The sequence below is a fragment of the Brienomyrus brachyistius genome, chromosome 1, assembly GCF_023856365.1.
Source record: "Brienomyrus brachyistius isolate T26 chromosome 1, BBRACH_0.4, whole genome shotgun sequence".
NCBI classification, from domain to species: Eukaryota; Metazoa; Chordata; class Actinopteri; order Osteoglossiformes; family Mormyridae; genus Brienomyrus; species Brienomyrus brachyistius.
In genome coordinates this window covers 24,757,137-24,783,484 of record NC_064533.1, presented here as the reverse complement: position 1 = coordinate 24,783,484, position 26,348 = coordinate 24,757,137, and the positions used below count along the sequence as shown (strand labels likewise).

Sequence of the window (26,348 nt, the reverse complement as noted above, 5' to 3'; positions counted from 1 at the left end):
TTTTACTGCTGGTCATTTACTGCGACTGGTAAAGCAAAGCTAAGAGGAAGAGTCGACTCCGATTTCCATGTAAAATATCGACGGGAGGGAGAAAATGCTTATCTGTCATATGATATGCTGGTTTATGTAGGCATTTATGTATTCAGATGTTGCATTGGGTAACTATATACTATACTTCTGAATGATCATATCTTGGTATAAGCTTATTCAGTGGCCGGTGGTTTCCCTTCTAAATGTGCCTTTATTTGGGGTAATATCAGGACAATCTGTGTTTGTTGTCTGTGTGGGATTTTGGCAAATTGCTTTACTGTAACCATGTAGAAGAAACGGCATGAATTTGTATTTCATTGAAAGCATTGTAACTTATCACCACCCAGCTTTAAGGTGAAGTCATTTCTGCAAAGCACTGAATTAGATTTGATTAATAGGTTTGGACTGGTTAACCTGCTTAGTTTAGGTTTAAACCCGTAGCAGCAATCGTAGCTGTGGCACTTTGTCTTTATAATTAAATCTCTACAGGCCCATTTCATCTTCTGAAAAATTCTCCCAGATTAAACAAAAAAGTTTGGTAATTGCTGCAAACTTTTTTTTTTCTTCATCATAGTGGCGGCTGTGAATATGAATAGACCTCATTAGCCAGCAATGCAAAGTTGTGTGTTTGATTCAAGTTTTCTCATGTGAATGAGAATGGGAAGCTGGTCAGCACTGTACTTGTACTGCAAAGTCACCAGCTTGTCAGGAACTACGCTGCATTCTCCCCTCTGATCGACTCATTTTTATTTGTAAGGAGTAGAGTTTTAGGTGTTAAGGGGGGGGGGGGGGGTGGATTTATTGATGTTTTTGATCAGGGAGTCAATAGGATAGAAAGCCCTATATTATCCTTCAGATCATCTTTTATACAGGTTTATGGCTTGACATAATTGATTTAGGTCTTTTATACTTTGTATCTTTCGTTTCCTTATTTGGAAAACGCATCGTTTGGCTTGTAAAAGTGTTCAACTGCTTTAGCGTTGAGTATTGTTTTTTTTTTCCCCCTGTAAGACCTTATAAAAAGATACGGATGTTTACAAAATGTACAAGGACATTAGTTGTTCATGGGATGTAGTAATCGGCAGCGGGTGGAAATGCAGATGAATAACAGCTTATGAATGTAGAGAGGTGGGTTGCAGCATGCATGCACAAGTGCACAGTCCAGGATTGCATTCCTGCATGTCATTCAACAGGTGTCTTATTTTTTCTTGCATTGTATTTTTGCTTGCATTGTATTTTTGCTTGTCTTTCCCAACCTGGTCCTTGGAGACTGTCTGGCAGGAAGCTGGGAGGGAGCAAAAACATGGACTGTCTGCGGATCCCCGAGGACACCAGCTAGGGAAATGCTGAACTAGAGAACCTTTTGAATCTGTTTGAGTATAAACATTACATTTATTAAAGGGTTAATATGTGGTCTAAAATAAACTTTTCACCCGAAAAGTGACGTCACCCACATTCAGCTGATGAAGCCTTGAATATGATGTACGTCTGTCTTGGACTAGGTAGCAAAGTGGAGTCTCCTGAAAGCCTTTCGGATAACAGGGTCTTGCTTTGCCCAAGGGTACAAGGGGCTGCCCTGCTGCCTCCCAGGCTATTTTTAACCTGCCTATTTTGGATAAGATTATGTTCCATCTCGACCTAGACGTAGATGAGAGGTCTCAGCATGTTGGCGAGGGGGGGTGGGGGCAGGTGCCTTACAGGGGTCAGTTGAGATCTCACCCGACTCGGAGGTCTCCAAAGCCTCACTGAACAGGCTTGCTAACTGTTTGGATTTATAATGGGGGGGGGGTTCTCTTGCCTTGGGTTGCCCCAATACATTGTCGAAGTTCTGTTTGCCCTTTATCTGTATTTTCTTGGGGTGATTTTTGGCTTTTATCAAGGAAATAAATTTGGTCCTTTTTATAATGCTTCCTCATAAGAGAGCTACAGGCAGCTCTGGGTTGTGAAGTGCACCGATGGATCTGCTGGTCGCTGTTGTTCATTTGCATGACTTTCGATGCACTTTGGAAACACACGGCACTTGTTGGTAGCTTTGCTTTCCAGAAGTACCTGTATTGTTGGCCTGTTGGCTTTGAGGTTTTATATCTGCTTTCATTTAATTGTTCAGAATGTAGCACTTGATGTGCTAATTAGGGTATGAAGATGTGTTTTGTGAAAGCAGTATTTTTGTAGAGGGTAGTGTTTTCACGTCTCGCTTCCAGGATGATGAGCTCCAACCCAGCGCCAGCAGCATCTCAACATGGAGGCTGTGTGGTCTATCCCTGTGAGGGTTTTCTACAGAAACTTGGCCCCTGTTCACAGCGGATATGGCCGGTTCGTGCTGCTAATCGACGTTAGCGCCTGGCCCGGGACATCTGTGCGCGCATCTGTGTGTCTTGCAGTGGACTGTAAAGGGCGCACGCAGACTTGTGACCAGGTGTTTCTCGATTTAGCTTCCGTGTCAACGTGACCCTTAAATCCGACAGGTGCTGTTATTTCGAGAGGGCGGGGCGATGGAGTTCCTTTAATAAAGTGAGCTGGATAGTAGGCTGAGAGTATACAATGAAAATGATCATTTCTGAATGTTTACGTGTGTTCTCCAAACTCCTGTTCATAATTGTTTTGAGTGGAAAAAAGGATGAAAATGGCTATTTATTTGTCTTCTGTTTAAGTTTAAAGTGAAGTAACATTTGTTAAACTAGTAGTATTTATAGTTAATTTATTGAGTTAATTTAATCAGGTACGCACGTCCTATTTATTGTAAGTTAAGGGATACTAACTTGTATTAAGTGTCTGTGGCCAGTGGTGTCGCCTATCCTGCCATGAGGGACAAATGGGACGGAGATTTACCACAGGTTAACATTAAGCATAATCTCATTCAGACTTTACTAATTTGTTATTTCAAATATATGCATTTGATTTTGTAAACATAAAGACAATGTGTGACAATTTTTTTCCCCCCTGAACATTTTGTCAGAAACACGTTAAGGTCTTGCCATGGATACATTCTTTCATGTATGGACAGGCTGGTGACCCTGGCCAGCTATTATGTTTACTATCTTTACCCCAGTTTACTAGGCTAATCTAGATTTGTTTCATTGCTCCGTCGACAAATCCAAAACGAATCCAGTATAATTATCGGCCCCATGTGACATTTGTGTGTTTTTCATATAAATTAACACCAAAGAATTTATGGAGCACTGATGAAATGGATTACAGTGATTTATACTCCTTTTTAAATTTAAAAGATTTTGGCTGAATTTGAAGTGGAATGTTTCTTTAAGGTGTTCTTCGTTTTCTCATGTGCTTTAGTAAAATTTCTGCATGACACGTGAGCTGGGTGGCTGCAGAACGCCATATGCCCATGGCTGTGGAATTGTGAGGTCGCCTCCTCGGCTACATGGGTGTTTTTATTTTTTGGCACGTGAGTTAAACACTCATAGGTATCGGTAACGTGTAATGCCCAGGGGGGCAGGCGGGTGAATGGGGGCACTCTCGTCCGCCTGCTGCTGTCGTGATGGGACGTGTCATGTGACATGGGAGAGCGGTATCCAATCGAAAGCACTATTTCTCACTTCTGGTGTGCACTATTCGGTCTGCACCACGACGACAGGCTAACTGGGACTGGTCAAAGCTAAAGAGGGGCCTCTTGGCTTTGTAAGCATCCCCCAGAGGATGCTGGGTATTATTATTATTATTATTATTATTATTATTATTGTTATTAATATATATTTTTTTTACGTTCCGGGATGCTAACATACACTTTGTTTCATGGCACTATGTGGCACTGGGCCAGTGGCGTCACCAGTCCTGGCATGAGGGGCAAATGGGACGGGTATTTACCGCGGGTTCAAAGTACGGCTGCTGCCGGTGACATGAAAGAATTCGCTGAGGTAGGAAGAGAGCAAGGAAGGCGGGTGGGGGGGGGCATCTCAGACAGATATGGAATGGGAGACTTGCACTGGGTTTGAGGGGCAAGGAGTGTGCTGGGGCAGAAGTGAGGTGGGGGATTGTGGCAGGAGCATTAAAGCAGTGGATCAAAGCAAAAGCACCAAATCTTTTTTTTCTTGGCTGGGGGGGGGGTTACTTTTGAGCAGCAGCATGAAGATGAAAGCAGAGGGTCTGACAGGGAAGGGTTAATTCTGGGGGGTGGGGGTGTGCTCTGGTGTATGGAACATGGTACCTGCCTCCCTCCCCCTGCCCCACAACCCCCCTGCCCCTATAAAGTGCAGGGTGATGCTGCTTCAGACTGGTAGAGGGAAGAGTTAAGAGGCCCCAGGGATGGTGATGGGGTGGAGCGGCACGGAGCCTGCGTGGTGGGAGCGCTCGGCTCTGTCACCCCCCCTCGCTCTCCATGGGCTTTCCTGCTGACTAAACGCTTTTCGTCAGCTGCCAGTTGCTGGTCTGCTGAGGATTTGTGATAGCTTCAGGAGGTTAGAGAGCGCAGGCCGTGGGGGTGGGTGAATTCGCCAGCAGCACTTGTTGCTGAGTGGAGCTCGATGTGAGAGAGAGAGAGAGAGAGAGAGATGTTTGTGTGGAGGAAGTAAGAAGTGGTCTGACACGGCAGCGTGCGACTGGCTTGTTTTCCAAAGCCAATGCTGTTTCAGAAAGGCCACCCGAGGGCCCACCGGCCTGTCTGAGGGCCCCTGCAGTGTCCGAGGGCCCCGCCGTGATCCTGTCTCTTCTACTGTCCTGCAGAACATCCCCAAGCCTTGCCTGTAGTCAGCTCTCTACAAAATCCTGCCGTCACAGCTGAATTTAAAGGAAAACTCTGGTAAAGGCTTGTACAGGCAGACAGGGTGTTTTGAGTGTGTTTTAAGGCAGACGAGGTGGGCGGGGGTTTTGCCCCCGGCTCCTCATAGGAGTAATGAACAAAAACAGTTGCATTGTTTGCTTCACGGTTCCTGGGCGGAGACACTCTCCGAGAGCTGTGAACTCACTGCTTCCTCCAAGGAGGATGTTTTGCTCTCTGAATCAGCCAGAACGTGCCAGAATGGCTGCTGAATGAGGCTTTGGCTACATATCACTGATTGCCCCCCCCCCCCCCCCCCACTCGAGGGACTCTGAGGGTCTGTGTGCCTGTCCCGGGAAGGTCGGAATGTCGCAGTGTTCTGCCTCATTGATGCCCTGGCACTGTGGTGCATTCTGGGAAAACAGTGAGAGAGAGAGACCCAAAATTTATATCACGGTATTTTTCAAAGTCATATCAGTTTCACGGTATATGATGTACGACTGGGCGTTTGCCACATTTTACAGGATTTTATAGGACACATTTTTGTTTTACGTTTTTGCATTGTTCCCACATTGGCTAATAGTAAAATATAATTATTGTGCCTATCCGCTACCTTAATGATAACATACGGCTAACGTGTTTGTTGGCTAACTGCTTATAAATAAACTGCTAATATTAAATGTTAACTTGGCCGACACACACCTTTTGATAAGTGCTTAATAGTTCAGTGTTGCTGGAACACGAGCTTTACTGACCTCGCGAAATGTCTCTTAAAGACCGGGACGTCGGTCTTTAAGATGCTTTGCCAGGTTTGACGTGCTACTTGACTTCGTCGCCACAACTTTGTAGCACTATTTGCATAAAGGCTTATCGACATCCTTAGCCTTTCCATGCTCGTCTGCATAATACTTCCAAATGGCACTTTTGTATTTTTTTTTACTGAAGCAGCTTGAAGTGCCTTCAACTGCAGCATATGCCATGTTCGGCCAACTCGGTGTGTGTGTGTTAAGCAGCGTGAATGCGTTCAGCGGTTATTGAGAGGAGGGGAGGGGCTGCACGTGCGTGTACATGCGCCTGCGCTGTAGCGGTGCTGTGTGAAGTGTGGCGAATGAGGCGAAAACCACACTGTTGGTATCAATAATGGTGAATATGAGTATCTAATCAGATACTGATTTTTAATATCGATTGGTATCTGAGAATCGATTTTTGACAACCCCAGTGTCTCATTATTTTCAACTCCAGCGTCAGCTGCATCTTCCGTTTCTGATCTTTCGCGGTACATCTTTAGCGGAGCGGCGGTGAAAAAGCCCCCCCCTTAAACAGTGTCCAGCTGCGCCACTTTCCCAACGTTGTGTCGGCTATTTAAACCGCTATTGCGGTATAAGAAAAATTCATATCACAACAATAATAAAAAATGTTTTTCGGTATGAACCGGTATACCGTCCAGCACTACAGAGAGATACTAGGTCGTCATTGGGTGAAGAATTCAGTCCTACTTTTTCAGACTAGATTGTGGTTTTTCTGTTAAAATTTCAAGTTTCTCTTAGGTATGCGTTTTCGCCTTGATCAATATGAGAGATGCTATTTGCGAATTAATCTATTTGAGCGTTTTGTTTGTTACAGAAACACTTCACGTGTAACTGCCGTAACGGGTTGAATAGCTTAGCTGAATGGTTCTGCTTGGGACCCGGTGTATTCCTCAGATTCCTGAGTACAGTGAAACCGACCCCCAGAGCTGCTTATTTTTGAATATCCTTTATTATATCCTCTAACGTGAAGCTGTACCATCCTGTTTAGCATTGAAAAGAGGGTCGTTTCGGTTTGCAGAGACATTGTCTGGCCAAGCAGGCTTGTACCTGTGATCTAGCATTGAAGGGCTGCTGGGAAGGGGAGCCAGCATGGTGCTGTCAGGGGGAGGGGCTAAGATGTAGGGATGGGGGATGGGGGGCGGGCTGTTCTCCTAAGGTGTGGGGATGGGGGAGGGGGAACCGTCCTGCCAAGGCAGAGCAGAGTGTCTCGGTAAGATGGATCAATGGGAGGTGGAAGGACTGATTCATCCGGCCTAATGAATGGCAAAGGGGTTGTGCTTGGTGTTTTCAACAGCTGAATAACACGGAGATAATGGTAAAGCATAACAAACAGGCAGAGTGTGTTTTCTCACCATGTGACTGGCAAGCGACATCCTTCCTGTGTGCTTTGCGTTTGGCTCTCGCTTCCTTCTTTGCCTATTTTTATTTGTCCCTCAAATCTGAGCTGGATAAAGTGCCACCTTATGGTTGAATTAGGTGTTAAAGCCGTATGTATGCATTCTCCCTTATCCTCGTTGTTATTCTCCTTCTTCTTCTGATCCGTTGTCTCTGGCGGTTTCTTGTGTTCGCCAGGTGTGTTTGTAACTCCCTGTCAGCCCAGTGGCAGGCGATGACCAGACATGTTCCCTGTCTGTGCTTTCGTTTGCCATCACGGTGCGATGACACTGCGGGCGACAGGTGTGACCCTCTCGGCGTCCTCTGTCCCTTCTCTGAGGTATATAGATCAAACGTGGACTAACCAAACTTTTATATTTTAATACTTGTGAAATGAGTATTGGGGCTGTCAAAGTTAATGTTATCATTAATCTTAGTCATAATTTGATCGTATTGACGTAATTGCATTAATGTTGATACCCTTTTGGGAGTAAAGTATCAGTGGACACGCATATATATATATATATATATAATTACTGGTTATTACTGGTGCCACTTTACAATACAGCTACCCATATAAAGAGTTTATGAATGGTTTATAATCTGGTTATTAATTGGGTTGTATCACTTTGTAAATTAATAGACAATTTTAATCAAGTTGTAACACAGTTTTCTTTTTATTAATGAGTTACTACCATTTAAAAGTGGGGAAAAGGGAGCCTTATTGTAAAGTGGTACCTAATTATTGTTATTATTTTTATTATTATTATTCCTTTAATGCTAAAGCTTCATCTGCTGCCGTCTGCCGGATTTGGAAAGGAGATGCTGTGGGGCGAGAGGGTAAAATGGCAGTACATGACGGATTGGAGCAGGTGAGGGAGCGGTGACGGGAGCAGGCTGAGCGGGGGCCGTCCCGCTCCTGTGGGATGCGGAGGGCAGGCGGGGCAGGGAGAGCCAGCACAATGGCGGCTGGAGCATCCCTTTCTCTGTGGTGTAACCCTGCCCCTCCTCAAAGCAGGGGCCCTGGGGGGGACTGGCAGCTCGGAGGAGACCCTACCTTTCACTGGGCATTTCAGAAGGCCGGGGGATTCGGGGGATGTTTAGAAAAGGCTGGCATCCGAGCCGGAGTGCTCGCGATATTCCGTAAACGGCATAAGTATGCCTGTGATTCCAGAGCTCAGATATTAATCGACGGTCCTGCACCCAGAGCGATTTTCTGCTGAACCTTAGTGTGATGGTCTCAGGGTTTTAGCTGTAGCAGGACAGGAGGTTGGTGTCAACATGTGGAAACTTTGTGCCATGTGATCAGAGCAACTCAAAGCTCTAGATTTCTGTTCATGGTGGATTTTTAAGTGGAAATAGAGGCTTAAATATTTATCAAGATTTTTTCTTTAGAAAAAAAAAAGTTAAATTTGACTGAAGGTGACTGTGCCTGTAGGAGGCGCTATTTTTATATATTTTTTTGATTTATTGGTTTCTGAGGGGGGTGGCATGGTAGTGCAGTGGTTAGCACTGTTACCTCACACCTCTGGGACCTGGGTTCGAGTCTCCGCCTGGGTCACATGTGTTTGCATGTTCTCCCTATGTCATCGTGGGGTTTCCTCTGGGTACTCCGGTTTCCCCCCCACAGTCCAAAAACATGCTGAGGCTAATTGGAATTACTAAATTGCCCGTAGGTGTGCATGTGTGAGTGAATGGTGTGTGAGTGTGCCCTGCGATGGGCTGGCCCCCCATCCTGGGTTGTTCCCTGCCTCGTGCCCATTGCTTCCGGGATAGGCTCCGGACCCCCCGCGACCCAGTAGGATGAGCGGTTTGGAAAATGGATGGATGGATGGATGGATGGATGGTTTCCGAGGCTAATTTCCTTTTGTCCCCCTTTTTTATTTTTTGGAAATGATGGCAAGGTGAGTGATCTGTCCTCCATCTGGGTCTGTGGCCACACACTGTGAATTTCTGCTGACTGGTGCAGCTGCTTGGTCAGCCATGACAGTTATGTTTTCCATTGTCTATCTACCATAAATATTCACCAATTCCTCTGCGGCTGACACTTGGCTTAATTGGTAATCTGGTCTCTGGTCGATTCATTATCCTTGTCGCTGGTTGCGAAATGATACCAGGGGCTCTGTACACATGCAGGCCCCAGAGGGATCCGTTAGGTTAATTTTGTTTAAGTACATTCTTCATGAGCTCTGCAGGGGGTTTGGACCTATAATGACAATGAGGTATGTTGAGGAACATTTCTGTGACATGGTGCTGTGTAACAGGACTATGCGTCAGTTTTAATCTCATGTCAAATTCAGTGGGAATCCCGTTAGGTGCCTAGACGTATCTGACCATGTATAAATATTAATTTTTAATGTATGGTAGGTTGGTCATCCCCGGAAGTTTGTTCTGTAATCTCCTGGTTAGGAATCCTGTTTCACCGGAGTCGGTCCAGCGGGAAAACAGCCCTTTAAATGCGGGAGAAGTTCGTCCCAAGGTCACGGTAACCATTAACTTGACGCCCGTCGGGGTGGTGGCCGGCGTGAGCTTCGAAAACTGCCGTGGAAAGGAGGCGATAGAGAGCTCGCCGTCCCTTTAAGACAAACAGCCTCTGTGGCCGCGGGGAGACACGCGGGTTTGCCAGTGTTTGTATTTCTTTTTTGTTTTCTATCTTCGGAGCCGCACAGCTGTAATTATAATTCTCCCTTTGTCCCCGCCCTCTCTGTCCCCTCGGGGTCCGGGATGGCCCCTCCCTCGACTGCTCGGGGCCGTCTTGAGCCGCACTGGCGTACCGTAAACCCCTGGTTTCCTAAGGACCCCGGCAGTCACGAGAAAAACATGGAGAGCAGCCATAGACATGCAAATGAGCCCTTTTGTATAGCGAGTTAAAACCCAAAGTAGAGTCTTCAAAGGCACTGGACAGTGACAGAGCATAACTCTGTCGTAACGCTGAGCGTGGGGATGTGCTGGCAGTGACCTCCTGAGTCGCATGGTGAATGTATCTGGTTTTATATTACCTTTTGACGCACACAAATTAGAAAAGAACACCGTCTTGTATGGAGGAAGACGTCTGCAACTCTGTCGGCCTAAGTAGAGTATTTTATTTTATTTATATACATAACTTTTAGAGATGCACAATACATACACAATACATACCGGTATCGGTCAAGATATCGGTATTGGTCAATCTTGGCCAATTTATTGCTGATTGATATTTTGATTTTAGTCTATACTGAAAGTTAGCAGCATTAGCGCTAAAGACGAATAGTATGATAATGGAGATGATTGCATTGGATGATAAGACATTTTCCTAACTGGAGGATGAACGATTTTCTTGGCTCGTTCACGATTCGATAATGTCTCAAAGTATTGGCCTGTGACATGTTTATAATTCATTATTCATCGATGCGCCACTAATAATTTTATGTTAACTGTCTTAATTTTCCCTGATTGTTTTGTATGACACACCAAAGTAAATTCCTTGTATTTAAAAGTATTTGGAAATAGATAAGCGATTCTGATAGTCTTGAGTCCTTGTGACTGATGAGTTGGGGGTGACCCTTGTGAGGAGATTTGATCCAGGGTTGGAGGGGTGTGAATAGATTTTTAGTGTGTGTTTTGCTTTTGGAGGAGAGGCGCGTGTAGATGCGTAGAGCGTGTAGATGCGTAGAGCGAAGCTAGCAGACTTGCGGGACGGCCAAACGGAATGCGGGATTCCAGAGGTCCTCCTGACTGAGTGCAGAGGCGGTCCACATGCGGAGATGCCGGACGGGCTGGATGAATCGCGCCCTTGTGGGGGAGTCGCGACCTCAGGCAGCATGGGGGGGTGGGTCCTCCTAGGGATGCTGGAGCCATGAACGACAACGAGAAACACAATGTGACTCTTATTTCGGGGAAGCGGGGGAGGGGTCTTCAGGGGGTACGATGGGTGATGCCGTGTTGGGATCTCAAATGGCTGAGTGCCCTGTGCACTCCTTATTAATGGATGATACCCTGTTCACCCCCCCCCCCCCCATCATGGAAAACTGCCTCTGGTGTATGACAACGGCCATAGCCGTTTTCTGATTGGCTGAGCTTCCAGGCTCCCCCCGGTGGGCAGATTGGAGCTGTTTCTGGGGTGGAGAGGAGTTGCGGGGGGGGGGGCAGTCGTTACAGCCCTGTACTTTGGCCCGCATCCTTGTTTTGGAGTTTCGGTCGTGTGGTATGAGAGTAGGGGCTGTAATGATGAGTTGGGCGACAGGGTGTGTGTGGGGGAGTTCAGGAGGGGGTGGTGGATCTCTAGCACTTTGGTTGACTAGGTCGCTCTGACGCTGATGCCCAGCTTGTTTGTTAGATGTGGTCCTAGGAAATTAATTGTGTGTGTGTGTGTGTGTGTGTGTGTAGGGGGGTGTTGTATGTATTTGCACACCGCAGTGTCATCGTATTATTAGAAACAGTTCCCTGGGTAGGTAATTTTTCCTTGTGTTTTTTTTTTTGCATCCTATTGAGAGACGTCGACCTCGTTGTCCTGCAGAGTGGAATGTGAATCCTCCTTTTACATAGTGATGTCCTTCTGATGCCAGCTGGTCAGCAGATTCTTAGTGTTTGGGCTGTTCACACTCCCTTATATGTGTTTGTGTGTGTGAAAAGTTTGGTGCATTGCTGTGGAGCATTTATGGCTGTATCGAGCACTGACTCTTGAGCCGACATGTGTGAACGTGTTTGTGGTTCTTTAACACGCGTGTGGGACGTGCCAGTCTCTCTCTCTCCTACCCGTAGCTTAGCAACCAAAAAAAAAAAAGGCTTAGCCAGTGCCATCTGAAAGATAGGGTTCCACTCCCCGAAAACCAGCCACGCTGGCAGGGTCGTCTCGGAGCTGGGGGCCTGAAGTTAATTTTAAGCCAGATGTCTTGTTTTGACTCAAGTCCCCGGGTCTGCCCGGAGGAGCGCCGCGAGGCCCCCAGCCCATGAGAGGATGGGAAACGCTGAGTCAACTTCCTGCTCACATCCCAGGCCAAACCCCTGCATTGTTCCAGGCAAGTTTTTGTACCTGAGCTGCACATTGTGGGCGCAGTTTGAGGTACAACCCAAAGCACTCACCCAGGATTGCCTACCACTAATCCTATTCTTGGCCTCCGGGTTTTACACATCTTGTCCTGGTACCCCCCCCCCCCCCATACACACACATTTTTAGAGGTGTCTTTGGCGAGGGAGGGCATAACTGTGATCTACAGCCTGTATCACCTGAAAACAGCCACTAGGAAAATGTCTGTGATAGAGATGGCCATCATTGTTGTAAGGGGGGGGGGGTCCTTTTCAGAGGCTTCTCAATTCAGGGTGGGGCTACCCTGGGGCTGGTGGGGGTGGGGGTGGGGGTGGCCACAGAACCCATGCTGGCTGCCCTAGAATTTATGGAGTGGATCCAGTGGCAGCAGCCCTGAATGAATGTACCATTTGTTGCAGACGGACAACTGGTGGTGAAGAGCTGTGTCTACAGCCCCATAGAAACTGGGGGGTGGAAGGGCTGGGGGGTGAACCAAACTTCAGAGGTCGTCTCCTTATCGCCAAAGCAAAGTTCAAAACACAGCCCCCTCTCCTCCTCCTCTTTTTTTTGAGGTCTTTAACTCATTAACTACAAGATTATGGATGGATGCGCTATGTTCAGATGGAACCCGGGTGGAAAACCTGGCAGTTAGGGTCTTCGCAGCTGCGATCAAGTTTCTGCTCTTACCAAGTGGCACGTTGTCAGGATGATCCATCAGAGATTAAAGTAGCGCGATGCAGCGAGGACTTAAATGAGCCGTATTGGGATCTCGGCGAGAGTGAAAAAGCTGGACCAAAGTTCAGCGTTTTGTCTGTAGAAAATAGCAACTGTCCTGGCAAGTTTTATTTAGGTAAATAAACAGTTTGATATTTTTTCTGTCTCCTCCTCCCCTCCAGGACGCAGATTCACTCCTGGAAGTAGAAACAAACCATTGCTGGACAGAGTCACTCTGTCTGAGTGTTTACCACTCCATCTGACTCCACCTTGTTTCACTTCACATCAGACGAGAAAATTCATGGATTCGCGTGTGGAGTTTGGGTGTGCTTAACATCTCGCTGTTTCCAAAGTGCAGCGTGGTGTGTGTGGGTGGATTAGGTTAATGTTACAAAGTGGGGACCAAATGTCCCCCACAATGTAATAAAAACCAGTTTTTTGACCATTTTTCAGGTCCACACAAAGATCTGCGAATGCAATCCAAAAAGTAAAAATGCCAGTTTGGTTACTCATGGTTAAGGTTATAGCTGGGTAGGGGTTAAGGTCATCATGTTGGGGTTAGAGTTTTCCCCATAGAAATGAATGGAGAGTCCCCACAAAGATATAATGACAAACTTGTGTATGTGTGCGTGTTCAGTTGGACTGCCGGTGTCATTGTGACATGGCAGTCTGTTTCTTCCTCTCTGGTCTGTACCCCACACAGATCCTCCTGTGTGTGTGTGTGTCTCTGCGCATGTACTCCCTGCGATGTCTATCAGTGTTTAACACACTCCATCAGACTCCATCATCTAAGTCATCCTGTATAGCCGGTTTTATACTTTGACCCTTTTTGCTGAAGGAATCCAGGTGAAGCGTGTTGCTGTGTGGGAGCGAGAGCCGCCAGCCTCTTTGACCGTCTGTCTATCTGGCTGCGGGTCAGACGCATTTCTGCTTTGGAAGAGTAAAGTTTTAAACCTGAGAGCTGTGCCCTTGTTACTTTGACTAAGTGTCTGTTTGACTATAGGTCTATTTAACTGCAGGTCAAACACATTAATGCTTCAGAAGAGTGAACTTTTAAATCTGACAGCTGAACTCCGGTCCCATCCGCAGCTGTTCAGTTCTGCTTCTCAGGCTTATGAGTGCTGAATAAACGATATTTTAGTTTTTTTTTTTTTGTTTTTAGTAATTTTTGTTCTTTCCAGACACTCAGCATCACTGAATAGTATGTGAAAGTAACAAGCATGTGAAATTTAGCCTGCAGGAAGGAAGGGGAGGGCTTCTGGGTCCTCCTGTCCCCAGAGGTCAGTTGAAAGCATGACACGGTTGACCTCCATCGTGTTCTTGTGTCCGTCCCGCTGCTGGATGGTCCATCACTCTGCATCGGTCGTGGGTGGGGGGGACAAGGAGTGAGCAGGTCCTGGTAATGCTCAACGTGCTTGAAACAAAGGCCTTCCATTTAATGATGGGGGGGGCGTCCTGTCAGAAGCACCTGTGCTGAAGAACAGCTGAGGGCTGAATCGCCAAAGGCCACTTTCTTCAGCTGCCTGATTCTCGATTTAACCCTTTAAGGATCCTGGAAAGCCTTCACTATCTTTGGTTACATCATTAGCTGTTTTAACACTCAGCATATGGCTGGCGTGTGAAGCTAAGCTGAAATCAAAGTGTTTTGTCTGCTTAGAATCTGGATTTTTAAATGTGAAAACCTTTCAGTGCTCTTAACAAGCAATATGAATCTGTTTTTGCTAATTTTAAAACGGTACAGTGCACAGCCTACAAAGTAAATCTAGGGGGGCATTATATTAAGCGATAATTTGTTCAGATTTGGGAAATTCTTATCCTACCCCCCAGCCTGATTTACATTTAACCATGAAGTATTTTAACTTAAATTCAAAAGTTAATCGAAATACTTTCACGAATACTGCAACAATATATATTACCTATGCTGTGCTCTTTTTAATGCATCAATATATGAAAGTTTCAGAAACTTGACAATATCTATACTCAGTCCTCTCCCAGATGGAATTATAGGATATGTGGGCTCTTGCTGAATCCTGCAGACCATAAAGGCTGTGTGCACTCAACATGTCGCTGTTCTGTCTGAAGGCATGATCTTCATGGCCTGTGTACAAGCAGATGTATGATGGATCCTGGTTCTGCCGGTCTGCTTTATCCGGAATGAGTGGCTGTACTTTGCACTCCATTATGGGGTGGGCTCATGTACACCTGCTGTATCATGGAGATCACCTCCCCCTAGACTGCTCTGTGGATGTTTGACATGGGATAAGGAGCTGTGATGGTTCTTTTGAAGTCCCGGTTAATCCCATATTGGTTGTGTGTCGTGTGAATCGCATCCCGCTGTACAAACACTAGCAGCGAAAGGTAGAATTATGGAAGAAGCTTTGGTGTGAGAGTCATGGAAGTCTGCATCAAGGGTGACCTCCTCTGTTCAACCACTTGATCCATGATTTTATTTTCTTCCCTGTGCCGGATATGGAGGGCAAAGGGCCGACTGTGCTTACCGGCACTTTAATGCAGTGATGTAGGGGGTTTTAGTTGAAGTGAATATCAGAGTAGTTGGCAATATGTTAATAGAAATGTGACATTGTAAAGTCACTGTAGACCTGCTGAAATTGTACACTCAGTGATTCTTATAACGGGACTCATCTCATCCCCTTCACCAGTTTTCTTTGATTATTACCATGTGGATGAAGTTCCTCAGGCCTAGAAGATTACATATAAAAAATAAATGATTCCCTCAGCCATTAGCATCTTAAATGCTTCAAAATAAATATTCTTATTCACTTTGATTTTATTTCATTTATTGAATGGTTGTTTTGGGGTATTATTCTGCTGTTTGTGGATATGAGTCGTGTCAGAGAAACTCCTGTCACTTTGCAGCAGACGGTTTTCTAGAATCTGGAAGTATATGATATTTGTTCAGCGACGGTTATGAAACTGATCACTTAGTTGGCTTCTTGTTATATCAAAGACCTTTAACTTGCCTTCTTGGTTTTGTAAGTATTTTTAATTCGCGAGTGTACAATTAAAGAAAAGACACATTTAGAATCTGGATGTATGGTATTTTAATTAGATAAAGCGTTTATAGAAATCAAGGTAATGCCTCAGGATTTGAGGTTTTCACTCCTGGTCACCATTGCCCTCATTTACCAGTGATACATTTGCGTAATTTTTCACCGAAAACTATAGACCTTCTGAACAGTGCTTCAGAGATTTGTTTGGCATTCAGGATGACAGCCTTAGCAGCTGTTAACAAGACATTTTTGTGTGCTATAGACTGAAACACTTATTTTGTGGATTTATTTTGTATCCTGTATAAAATAATTCTTAACGCTGTATGAAAAAATTATTTTCAAATTGTTTATGATTGTTAAATTAATTGATATAAAATGTTGCACTTTTATTTATAATGTTAAAGCTATTGCCTGTTGGTTTGTTAGTCTTGTGCTGGTCTTATGGTGATGGTCAGTCTGAGTATAGGAGACTAGATGCAACTAGGAAACTAGTTTTGCTGAACAATCGCTCACTGCCTATATATCTGTCTGCCGAAAGAATGTGGTTTGGAGACGGCTGACTAAAGCGTCTGTACATCTAAAGGGAAAGAAGCAGAGTCTCCACACATCCTACCCCCTTGTCAGATGACATGCCTTTGCGTGACAGTGGAGGTAGCAATCTTCCTGGTTCTAAAACATAATGATGCTTTAAAAACCAGCAAAGTGATGACTCATTAGGACTGTGTCTGATGGTCCACCCTTTACGGAGGATGTATTCCGCAGTGCCGATGGAGTAGATATCACACATACCATGCATAAGCACATAGATAAGTGCACGTTACCACTAGGGTGAGGTAATTCAAGGCGGACAGTGGACCTAGTCATCTTCAGAACATGGGCTTATCTGAAGTTCATTTTTGGTATTTAGACTTTAAACGCCATGTACAGCACGAGTACAAGGAATTTGTTTTGGTGTAATTGGTCATACTAAAGAATGATAAATTATATTTTAAAAATAACACGCATACAGAGTTATGGTGTTAATATAGAGAGAACTAACCAGCAACATACAGCATATATAAGTAAAAATGGTATACTAATCGACTCTTTCAGAATGAAGGGTGGAGGTTTCATGGAATCTTCTGTGGAGTATTAGTAAACTTGTCGATAATGGAAATATGGGAGATTTAAGGGTGCAACTGACCGAGCTTGGCTAAACTCATTAGCATCGAGGCTCCTAGATGAACGTTATTATTACGTAAACATGAAGTTTATCCAAAAGAATGACTACGAATCCATAACACATAAAAATGAAAAATACTGGTTGTCTCTTAGCAGCCTACAAACCTTCTCCTGTTTCCAGCTGATGTATGACATAAGCAGCATCCTGTGCTCTGATTGGCTGTTGGGTTTGTTAGCTCTCTTACACCTTAGAATGTAACAAACGTTTTAGGAGATCAAGAATACTGTGGTGTGTTCAGAGCCTGGGTTAAACGCCCTGTTAGGATCCATTTGTGCTGCCAGTGTTTGCGCATGGTGGTGTCGGGGGAGGGGAGGAATGGCACATATCAGCATTATGAGCCACTGTTTGTCCTCCACATCTGCGGCTGAATGTTGATTCCGTTTGGGCTGGTGATGGAGGTGTCATGATGGTGATTTTGGGGTGAGGGTGTGGGAGGCGTATAAAGGCCTCTGCTCTTAGGCTGCGTGCTAGAGATCAGTAACGTGGAGGTTAACTACATGCCAGGCAGCCTTCCGGAAAGCTCTGATGGCGCCGACTTGCCTAGCAGGTCCTTCTAGATTTTCCCGCCTCTCAGTGAACCCCCCCCGCCCGCCCGCCCAGTCGGCCTGGTTCATTCCTCCATCACTCCATCCCCCAGTCACCCCCCCCCCCCCAACTTTTATCTCACCACCCCTTTTTTTCCTGTTTAAACTGATATGGCCAGAGGGTGGGGATGTGCTGTAGAAAGTGAGTTGGGGGGGGGGGGGTGGTGTTGGTGATATCGTTCGGTGCCAACTGCTCACAAAGCCGCGCTTTCGCACTTGTCTGTGCCTGTCAACGGGCCCAGGAGCAACAGGAGGCAGGGGGTGCAAAGGGGTGGGGGCAGACCATCACTGCTACTGTAATGGGAGTAGCACTCTATTAATGTACAGTAACACTGAAGACCTCCACTGCTGCGGGGGCGCACTTTGACCTTCATTAGAAAACAGCCAACAGCTACAACAGGAAGCGGATGAGCGTGGTGCCCTCCTGGTCTCGCTAAGCATTCGTGAGCGTGGCGTGTTTGCTTAAGGAACCCTGTTTGCCATGTGCACATTGGCTGTAAAGGGAGTGGTTAATCCTCATAAGGTTCAACATTTAGTTTCCATTAACAAAAAAAAAACTGTTTTGGTGCTGAGACGGTTTGAGTCATTTTCATTGGCCGGTGGCTCTGGGGGGAGGGGCTTGCTGTCTTATGACCCCCGGAGATATGCTCGAAGACCGCTATGGATAACAGCGTCTGGATCTAAAATATCTCCTCATCCCAGCTGGTTATAACTACTGCACCTTCCTGCCACTTAATTGGACAGTTTTACAAGCTCCTAATCTGATAATCTATGTTCTGTCTGCCCCTATGCTGTCTCTCTCTCTTGCTTTCTCACTCTGTCTCTCCCATATTTAGTGTTTTGCCATGTTCATAGCATAGAAGACCTACTGTTTATTTTATCTAAATCGATTGGCTAAAACTTGAATGTTTGCCGTATTTAATGGACTGATCAGATATCTCAGTGTACTTTTTTTCTCCTGTGTTTCTCTCTCTCTTTCTCTGCCCTTAACTTTTCTTTTGTCTTGAAATGTTGAGCCTTCCAGGATTCTGCGTAATGAATTGTGTACTTTAATTTTTTTAATTATTTTTGGACCAATACCAGCCTTGATTTCAGTGCGAATGTTCGTTTTCAAATCGGCTCTGGAGTGGCCTCGTTTGCCTGACCGTCTGATGTCATTGTCCCTCTCTCTCCATCCAGGTTCCCTTCCTTTCCCTGACTCTCTCTTCCTGTTTTTTCATACAAGAAAGCTTGCTGTCGTGGTCCAGGCATCCTGAACCCTCTCTCTCTCTCTTCCCTGATGCCGAGGAGGAAACCCTAACAGCGTTTTGAACTTAACTTGCCTGCAAAATAGAAAGATGATCTTATTTTATTGCGTTTTTCCCATCTCTTGTTGGACACCTGTACCCCGCCTGTATTTTCCTGGAGCTTAAGGAAAGGGGCAGTTTCCAGTAGAAATGTGGCTAACGCTCCCATCCCTGCTGCCAGTAGTCTGTGTAAATTCCCACTAACCTGCTGAATGAGTTTAATTTTCCATTTCTGCTGATATCATAGTGTCACTGACACAGCAGATCAGGTCCATCCGTTTTGTTACCTCTTCTCTTCTCCTCTTCTTTTTTCATTCCCTTGTTCATTTCATACCTTCAGTCAAAGCTGGGTGATTCTAGATGTTTTTTTTTTTTTTTAGGCAAGAGGGCATAATTCATACAGAGGCACCCAACCTTATTAGCCAGTGATATGCTTTGAATCGGGGAATGACAGGGGAGTAGACCTGTGTTCCAGGGGGGGCAGTCAGCTTTCAGCTGGGGCCAGTGGTCCCACCCCTGAGTTAAAGGCATCTCTCTCCACAGCTAGCCAAAGACGGGCCCCCTATACTCCTACACTACCTCACCTGCTTCCACCCTTTACAGTTCAGTGGATATTGCTCTGTCCCAGATTCCTGCCCCCCCCCCTTAAAAACCCACCCATTGTAATAATCCCAAGCTGCTCCCCTCCTATTCCATTAGGTCTCCCCTTACCTGGCTCCATGATGTCGTTCATGCGCTCAGGATTTCATTCCATCTGCTCCCCACCGCTTACTTAATCTCCTCCAGTGTGTTGCCATTTAAGCTGGTTAGCGGTTTACTGCGAACCCAGCTTGGGGTTTTTAAAACTGGTCGCATCAGATTTGGTGGACTGCTCACCTCTCCCCATCGGGCGTCGTGCTGTGCGGCCTTGAAGGGTCCGGTCCATCGTCGTCGCTCTGCTGGGCCTGGGAATGTGTGTGACAGACTCAGTCTGCCTTTACTTCCAGCGCCTGGGGGTTGTAATATAATATAACCAACTGTATATATACGGGAGTGAAATTAAATTATTCATTATCAGGGTTAGCAGTACCTATCTAGTTTTAATCATGGCTTTTGTTATATTCATAAACTACCAGTTTGCCGTCCTGTTCTCCAGTCTTCGTTTACATTTATTTTTATTTAGCAGGTACTTGTCCAAAGCAGCGTTCAAGTGATTCAGATAGAACATTACAAACGGCTGCTAAGGGATCGACTAGGTATAAGAGCAGCTGGCCTGAGCTTCCAGCGAATGCCCAGATGCAAGTGTAAGCCTCGTCTGTAGCAGGAGCTACACAATGTCCTCCAAAGTGAGCAAGAACCTCATCAGGCTGCTCTTCATCTGACTAATCCTGAGCTGCACCAGCTTGCCCATCCCCAGCCAGCCGGCTAAACCTGTGAGGTTCCTTTGCCAGAAAACCAGGTGATAACTGCAAGCGATACTGCTTCCAGGTTCTTGGGGCTGCACCGTTTCGAGAAATTAACTTGCAATATTTGGGACGGTGATGATGGCAGATGCAGAGATGCTGAAGCATAGGCCTTGTACGTACTTTACAATCTGTAATTATTTTAATTGTTCTTTCGGCGGACAAGGCGCACCCCTCCCTCGAATTTCCGGCTCTTTTTTTGTTTGGCAAACTCAGAAAGCAGAGTGGGGGGGGGGGCTGTCCAGTGACTGTGATGCTATCAGTTCTGTTATCCGACCCGTCTTGCACTGGGCCGCCGTGAGCATAGTCGCTGCCACTTGCGAGTGTGTGTCCATTTTGCCCTCTTTTTCGGAGGAGGTCCTCTGTAATCTTTCGTCACCGTCAGTCCTCTTTCCGGAGGGAGTGCCTTCAGCGGCGCACCATGTTTTATTTGAGAAGTGAACCTTCCTTCGGTTGACCTCCCGTCTCATATATGTCAGAGGAAGTTGAGGAACCCCATTACCCTGACCAGGATAGCTGGGTGGTGTTTTTAAGATCTGCTGGCTGCATGGTATTTTAGCCGTTTTTCCTCCTAAGTGATTCCTGTACACACACACACACACACACTACAATATAAACATACATATGTGCATGTGTAATAGTCTAATAATACACACACACACACACACACATACGTATGTGTACACCCATATATATATATATACGCGTGAAGTTTCAAGCTGCCCTAACTGTAACCAGATCACCCGAGGTTTGCTTGAAAAGCAGAAGAGACAAGAGACATGTATACCGAGAGGAGCAGAGCGTGGCCCCTGTCAGAGCCTCCCAACCCGTCTGTAGGTGGCAGCCTGTTGCACAACGTCTGGACGTTGCACAATCAGGCTGTCGAAACCGGGCTGCTGGCGGCACTGGGTGGCCAGGTGCGTTTCCCGTGGAGATGGATGTGATGGGGTGGGGGGTTGGGGGCACCTCTATCCTGGTGTGGCTCTGGTGATTTGCCTGCCCCCCCCCCCTTCCACGGGAATGGAGTACTCCTTCTCCTGGAGTTTTACAGAGAGGGAAGGACCTGTGTGCGTGTGTGTGTGTGTGTGTGTGTGTCTTTTGGGGTGTGGGCTACAAGTTTGGGCAAGAGAGTTAAAGCAGAAGCACTTCCAGTATGGGATGGTTAGGTGTGCTGAGTTGTGTGATTTTATTTATTCGTTTATTTTCCCTTCCTCCCTCCCTTTCTGTCTCTGAACCTGTCTGACTTTCTCTGTCTATGCAAGGGAGAGTGTGGGGTGGGGTGGGGGGGGGGGGGGGAGAGAAAGACATAAGACACAGAACAGCTGTTTCGGGCAGCTGGTTGCCACTCAGTCAGTGTTCTGGGCCTCTGTCCCTCCTGTGATTGACAGGCATGAACTGCAAATACATACACATACACACACACACGCACAGAAAACCGGGACCCCCCTCTGTCATTTTGCAAGTTCCTTTTTCCCTCAGGGATTGCGGTAAAGACAGCTCCTCGCCCATCAGCCCAACTTTTGTAGAGCTTTATCATCTATTTTATCGTGCGATCGCTGAGAATCCAGAGCCTCATCCTCGGAGACGCGATGTCGTCGTGGCAGCGGCGACCCCTTCCTACCCAGCGCTGTATGATGTACCACACTCCCCAGACACTACACTGCTGCTGTGTACTCTCACGTCGTGTGCTTGCGGCTTGCTTTGCTGAACACGTGCCTCCGTAGGTACGTGCCAGAGTATGTAAATATAGATATGTTTAATTTTTTTTTTCCCAGCAAAGAACCACAAAACTGGGAGAGATGACAAATTTAACTTGCTTCAAGCTATTTATAACTTCTGGGTAATTTAGAATATGCAGCTTGCATAGAAAAGAAAAATTATTATTATTATTAATAATTCATTATTTTTCAGTTTGCCTTTTCAGTCTGCAGTGTGCGGTCTCGACCTGCCACCTTTCAGGCACTGACGCCAGTGTTCAGGTGTCCTGCTGTCCTCCACAATCTTCTATGCTCTGCTGCATATACAGTCAGGGTTGTGGGAAGGGGAGGCAGAGGGGAGTCAATAAATAGCCTCGCCAAGCTCTTCCTGCCCATACTCAGAGACAGTATAGCTTTTTAAGAAGTCCCCCCTACTCCACTATGTCTTACCACTCGGGCACCGCTCAGCTGAAGCCTTGTGGGTAGCTGGCCGGCTCCACCCATGCTAGTTGCACCTGGGTGAACTTGACCCGAGTGATGAGAAGGTTTGTAGGTATAAATACAAACCAACACAGCGGGGTCAGTTCAGGATGCCCAGGGTCAGACGGAGCTTCCGGTTAGTTTTCCATCAGACACGAATTTTAAATGATCTTTAGCTGGTCTTGAGATCTGGCTATTAGGATCTCCCCTGACCTGATGAGTGGGGACCTCTTTATTTTGATACATTGTTTAATGGGATTTCTATATCCTTCTTTGGGAAAATTGAGGCAATATCTCTCACCAAGCCACTGAAACCTTGACTTTATTTTATTATGACAAGGCATTGATTGGCAAAAATAGCAAGAAACATCCTTTTATGTTCATGGAAAAATCTGTTTAAATGTGATATTTCTGGGCACGGAAATAAGTTTGTTTCATATGGCTTTGTGTAACTTAAATTTGATATCGGTTTAGTTTATTGTGATAACAGCCCAGAAAACAAATGTTGTTAATGAGGGTAGTTAAATGTTTAAACACAAAATACCCAACCACATACCTTATTTTTAATCTTAAACTTTTGTTTTTCTTTTCCAAAGTCAACAGAAGAGTTGTTGAACACCTAGCCAAATATGCACCCATTACTTAATTGGGGAGAAAACATTTCCCACAGCGATCTCAATTACAAAAGCGGGTTCTGTAAAGGAGACGAAAGGTGTCATCTTTCAAGCCAAGCAAGATTTTAGCGTGTTTTCACTCAAAACAAAAAGCGAAGGCTGCTTCTGAGCTCTCACCGTGAGGGGTGGGATCGCTCGTCAGGGCAGCGCTGGAGAAGAGCCCCGTTGTTCAGCTGTTCCATTCTCGGTCTCTGGAGTCCCTCCATTTACTGAAAAAATAATAATGATTAAAAAGCCCAGCAGACTGAGTAAATGTACCTCTCGTAAGAGCACTACTGTGTCTCGAGCCAGTTTTGAGCATGACCGCCCCCCTTCACCAAGGCTTGTATGTTGCTTTTACTTTCCCCTCGAGGGGGTGGGGGGGTGGGTGTGGCTTTAAGGAAAAGGGCAAAGCCACTCTCGTACTCGCGCTCTGTCTCCCTCTCCCAGCATACCGAGCAGATCACGGTTGGGACCAGGAAGCCCTACTGCCTGCTCCATGCAGTTTGTGGCACTTGGGTCAATACAGGCAAGGATTGCAAATTTCAGATGCCGAACATTCAGAGAGGCTTTACTAAAGTGATTTAGGAGTTCTTGTTTGTAGTAGCTAAATGACGGGAGTGGTGAGGGGTGTGCTTGAGTGGGAGGCAGTGAAAAGGAGAACTAGGTAAAGGAAGAGGGTTGGTGGACTAAGTCGGAGGAGGTAGAGCTGGAGCCGGGGAGGGTTTGGTGGGGTCTGATAATTAAGAGCCTGTGGCCGCCTGATGGAGGAACACATGTGATTCCTGTTTGTTAATCTGGAAAAACCGAGAGACTGGGTGGGGGGGGGGGAGTCTCTACAGTCCCCTGTGGTTCCTGCTGATCTCACTCCCTCATTCGCTGAGGCTTTTTACAGCTGGGAGGGGGGGGTTGCAGAGAGGTCGGTCTGTGACTTGCAAGAGCAGACATGACCTCGTCTCTCCCTCTGAATGCCTTAGATCCTGGTGCGACCAGGAAACCCCCCCTCCCTAAACAGTGTAGTGTTAAGCAGCCCTGTCCCCCCCCCCCCCCCACCCTTTTGTTCAGTCTTCCTCCTCACTGTAGCAGGGCCTTCAATCTGCTGGACCGACAGGGGGGAGAAACACTGCCCCAGCATCTGATTTGCCAGTTAGGGTGGCGATGAAGAGACCAAGTCCGCCGTTAATCTTCAAATCCTTGATCCATCTTCTTCCCCCTGCTGCAGCTTTTGAAGTTTTTCCCCCCTTCAATTTACTCCGCCGGTTCCGAGGGAAGGACTATTTTTGGCTAGTGTTACCCACCATGGTTATCAATCAGTGTCCTCTTCCCACATCCACCAAGAATACTGGATGTGTTGCATTGAGTAGGCTGTGAATTGTGATATTTCCATTGTACCATCTTGTGCCCGTAGTCTCCACGATAGGCTCCCGACCCCCCATGACACAGAAAATGGATGAATAGATGGATTTCCATTGTATTTGTTTAGGTTCCCTGGCAGTCTGCATGACCCTCTTGTTGCGGAAATGTCCCCCCACCTGACAGTGGTGTCCCAGTAGGAGCAGAACTTTTAGAACAGCCACGTTCAGGGTCTTATCATGTCTTTCCTTTCAGGAACGTTGATCTTGCTGTAGTCTTGCTGTATTATTTTGCGCAAGTCCATTTTGTCAACAGCCTTGGAGAGACTTCTATAACCCCCCAGCCCCAAAAGCTCCCCCACATTCCCCTATAGCTGCGGTGAGTGTACTTTTGGTTCCTCTGAGATGGGCAGCTTACTGGTGCATGTCTGAGAGATGACTTGTGACCCCCCCCCCCCATACCAAAAAGGAAGTGGACTGCACTGCTGAGGACTTCCTGTGGGCTGTGAACGGGAAACTACGATTGGCTTGGGGAGCTTTGAATGTTTCTCTCTCTTCTTGCCTTGCCGAAAAGGAACTATGCTTCATTATCGCTCCCAACTGAGCCATGTGAGAAGTGGAGGGGAGACCTCGTTTCAGAATGTTCCTCCTCATTAGATGGTTCAGAGCACAGTAGGAGAGCTCTCAAGCGCCAGGAGAGGGGCCAGCCACATAAGAAGGCATGCTAAGGCTAGCCAGGCTAATGTAGCTGCTCTAGTGCGATCAGTGCAAGATGGCACGGTCTTCAGTGGTTGTTAGAAGTGGCTTTGTTTCTCCCAGAGAGCTCCCCGCTCCACATCCTGCTTTGTCATAACTCTCGGTGGTCATCCCAGCCAGGCCCCTTCCTGGTCGAATCATCTGCCACACTGAACCATGAGGAGGCCTTGGGGCTAAGAGGAGCGGAGATGTTTAATTGGGAAGGAGGGGTGTAGTGTGGGGTGTAAACCTGTACCTGAGGTTTTATCTGTAGCCAACATGACTCACAATGGCAGAAATATAAGTCTTGGCATTGGTGGTGCAGCATCTTAGTAATAAGACCTGTTATTAAGAGTAAAAACACTAAGTTGCTATCTGAGTTTTGGGAGTCGAGGCGTATTGCGATAGAGCTGTGGTTCAGCAGTTCATGCCTTGGCCTTCTGTAGGTCGAGATGCTTCCCAAACTACACGCAGGTCTAATGTGGCCTTTGTAACTTGGCTACCCCATATATCTGTTGTCAGGGCTTGGCCAAGAGTCCTTATTGGAGTTTGGCTGTGATGGTAGTGGCAACAGCAGTGCCATGGCAACAGCTTGTTGGGGGTGGGGGGGAGGGGGTGTAGTTTGTCAGTATAGTGGCCGTCTGTTTTCCCCACGAAGTTATGTAAGGGCGTTATGAGGGCCTGGGTCTTTGGTGAGGGTATGGTGTTCATGCCTGGGGGGAGGTGTCACATGATGACTGACGTGCAGCAGCAGAGTAGGCTGCCCTCTCTCTGTCCTGCAGGACAGGTGCTGGTGCCATAAAACACCTCCGGGGCCAAGTGTTTGTCAGCAGCCCGTGAGCTAGACTTGGCTCAGCAATGCTCGGCTTCTGGGGACGCAGCGCTGGGGCTGCATCCTGAGCACTGCCAGGACAGCGCGTTCCCCACGTACCATGGAGGGGGCTTTTCTGCCCCTTTCTCCTCACCCTACCAAGGGCACTTGCGTCGCCTGTTTGGGAATTTGCATCCGTACATGTGCTGGTCCCTAACGAGAACTTTGCTCGCTTTGTGAGTGTTTCTCAGAGACGCTGAACTCCAGCTGTAGTAAAATGTCTCTCCTGTCAAGCATGTGCAGGGAAGTTTATAGGGGTGCATAAAAGTGGAAATTGCAGTAGATACTAATTAATTTTTTTAAATGTAATATTACGAGTAACTGATAAGCATCTGACCTCTGTACTGTTAGTCAGAATTAGACTGGGATCTC

The 26,348-nt window shown here is 46.5% G+C and overlaps 1 protein-coding gene and 1 long non-coding RNA gene across 6 annotated transcripts in view; one reads left to right on the top strand and one right to left on the bottom strand.

Moving 5' to 3' along the window:
- Positions 1–26,348, top strand: part of rreb1a (ras responsive element binding protein 1a) — a 55,925-nt gene that overhangs the window by 4,732 nt on the left and 24,845 nt on the right. The window lies entirely within an intron of this gene.
- LOC125721999 (uncharacterized) lies at positions 19,095–23,367 on the bottom strand. Its single transcript, XR_007386069.1, has 2 exons — positions 23,157–23,367; positions 19,095–19,735 (listed from the first exon to the last, which is right to left on the bottom strand). It is a non-coding gene; the product is annotated as an uncharacterized LOC125721999 (long non-coding RNA).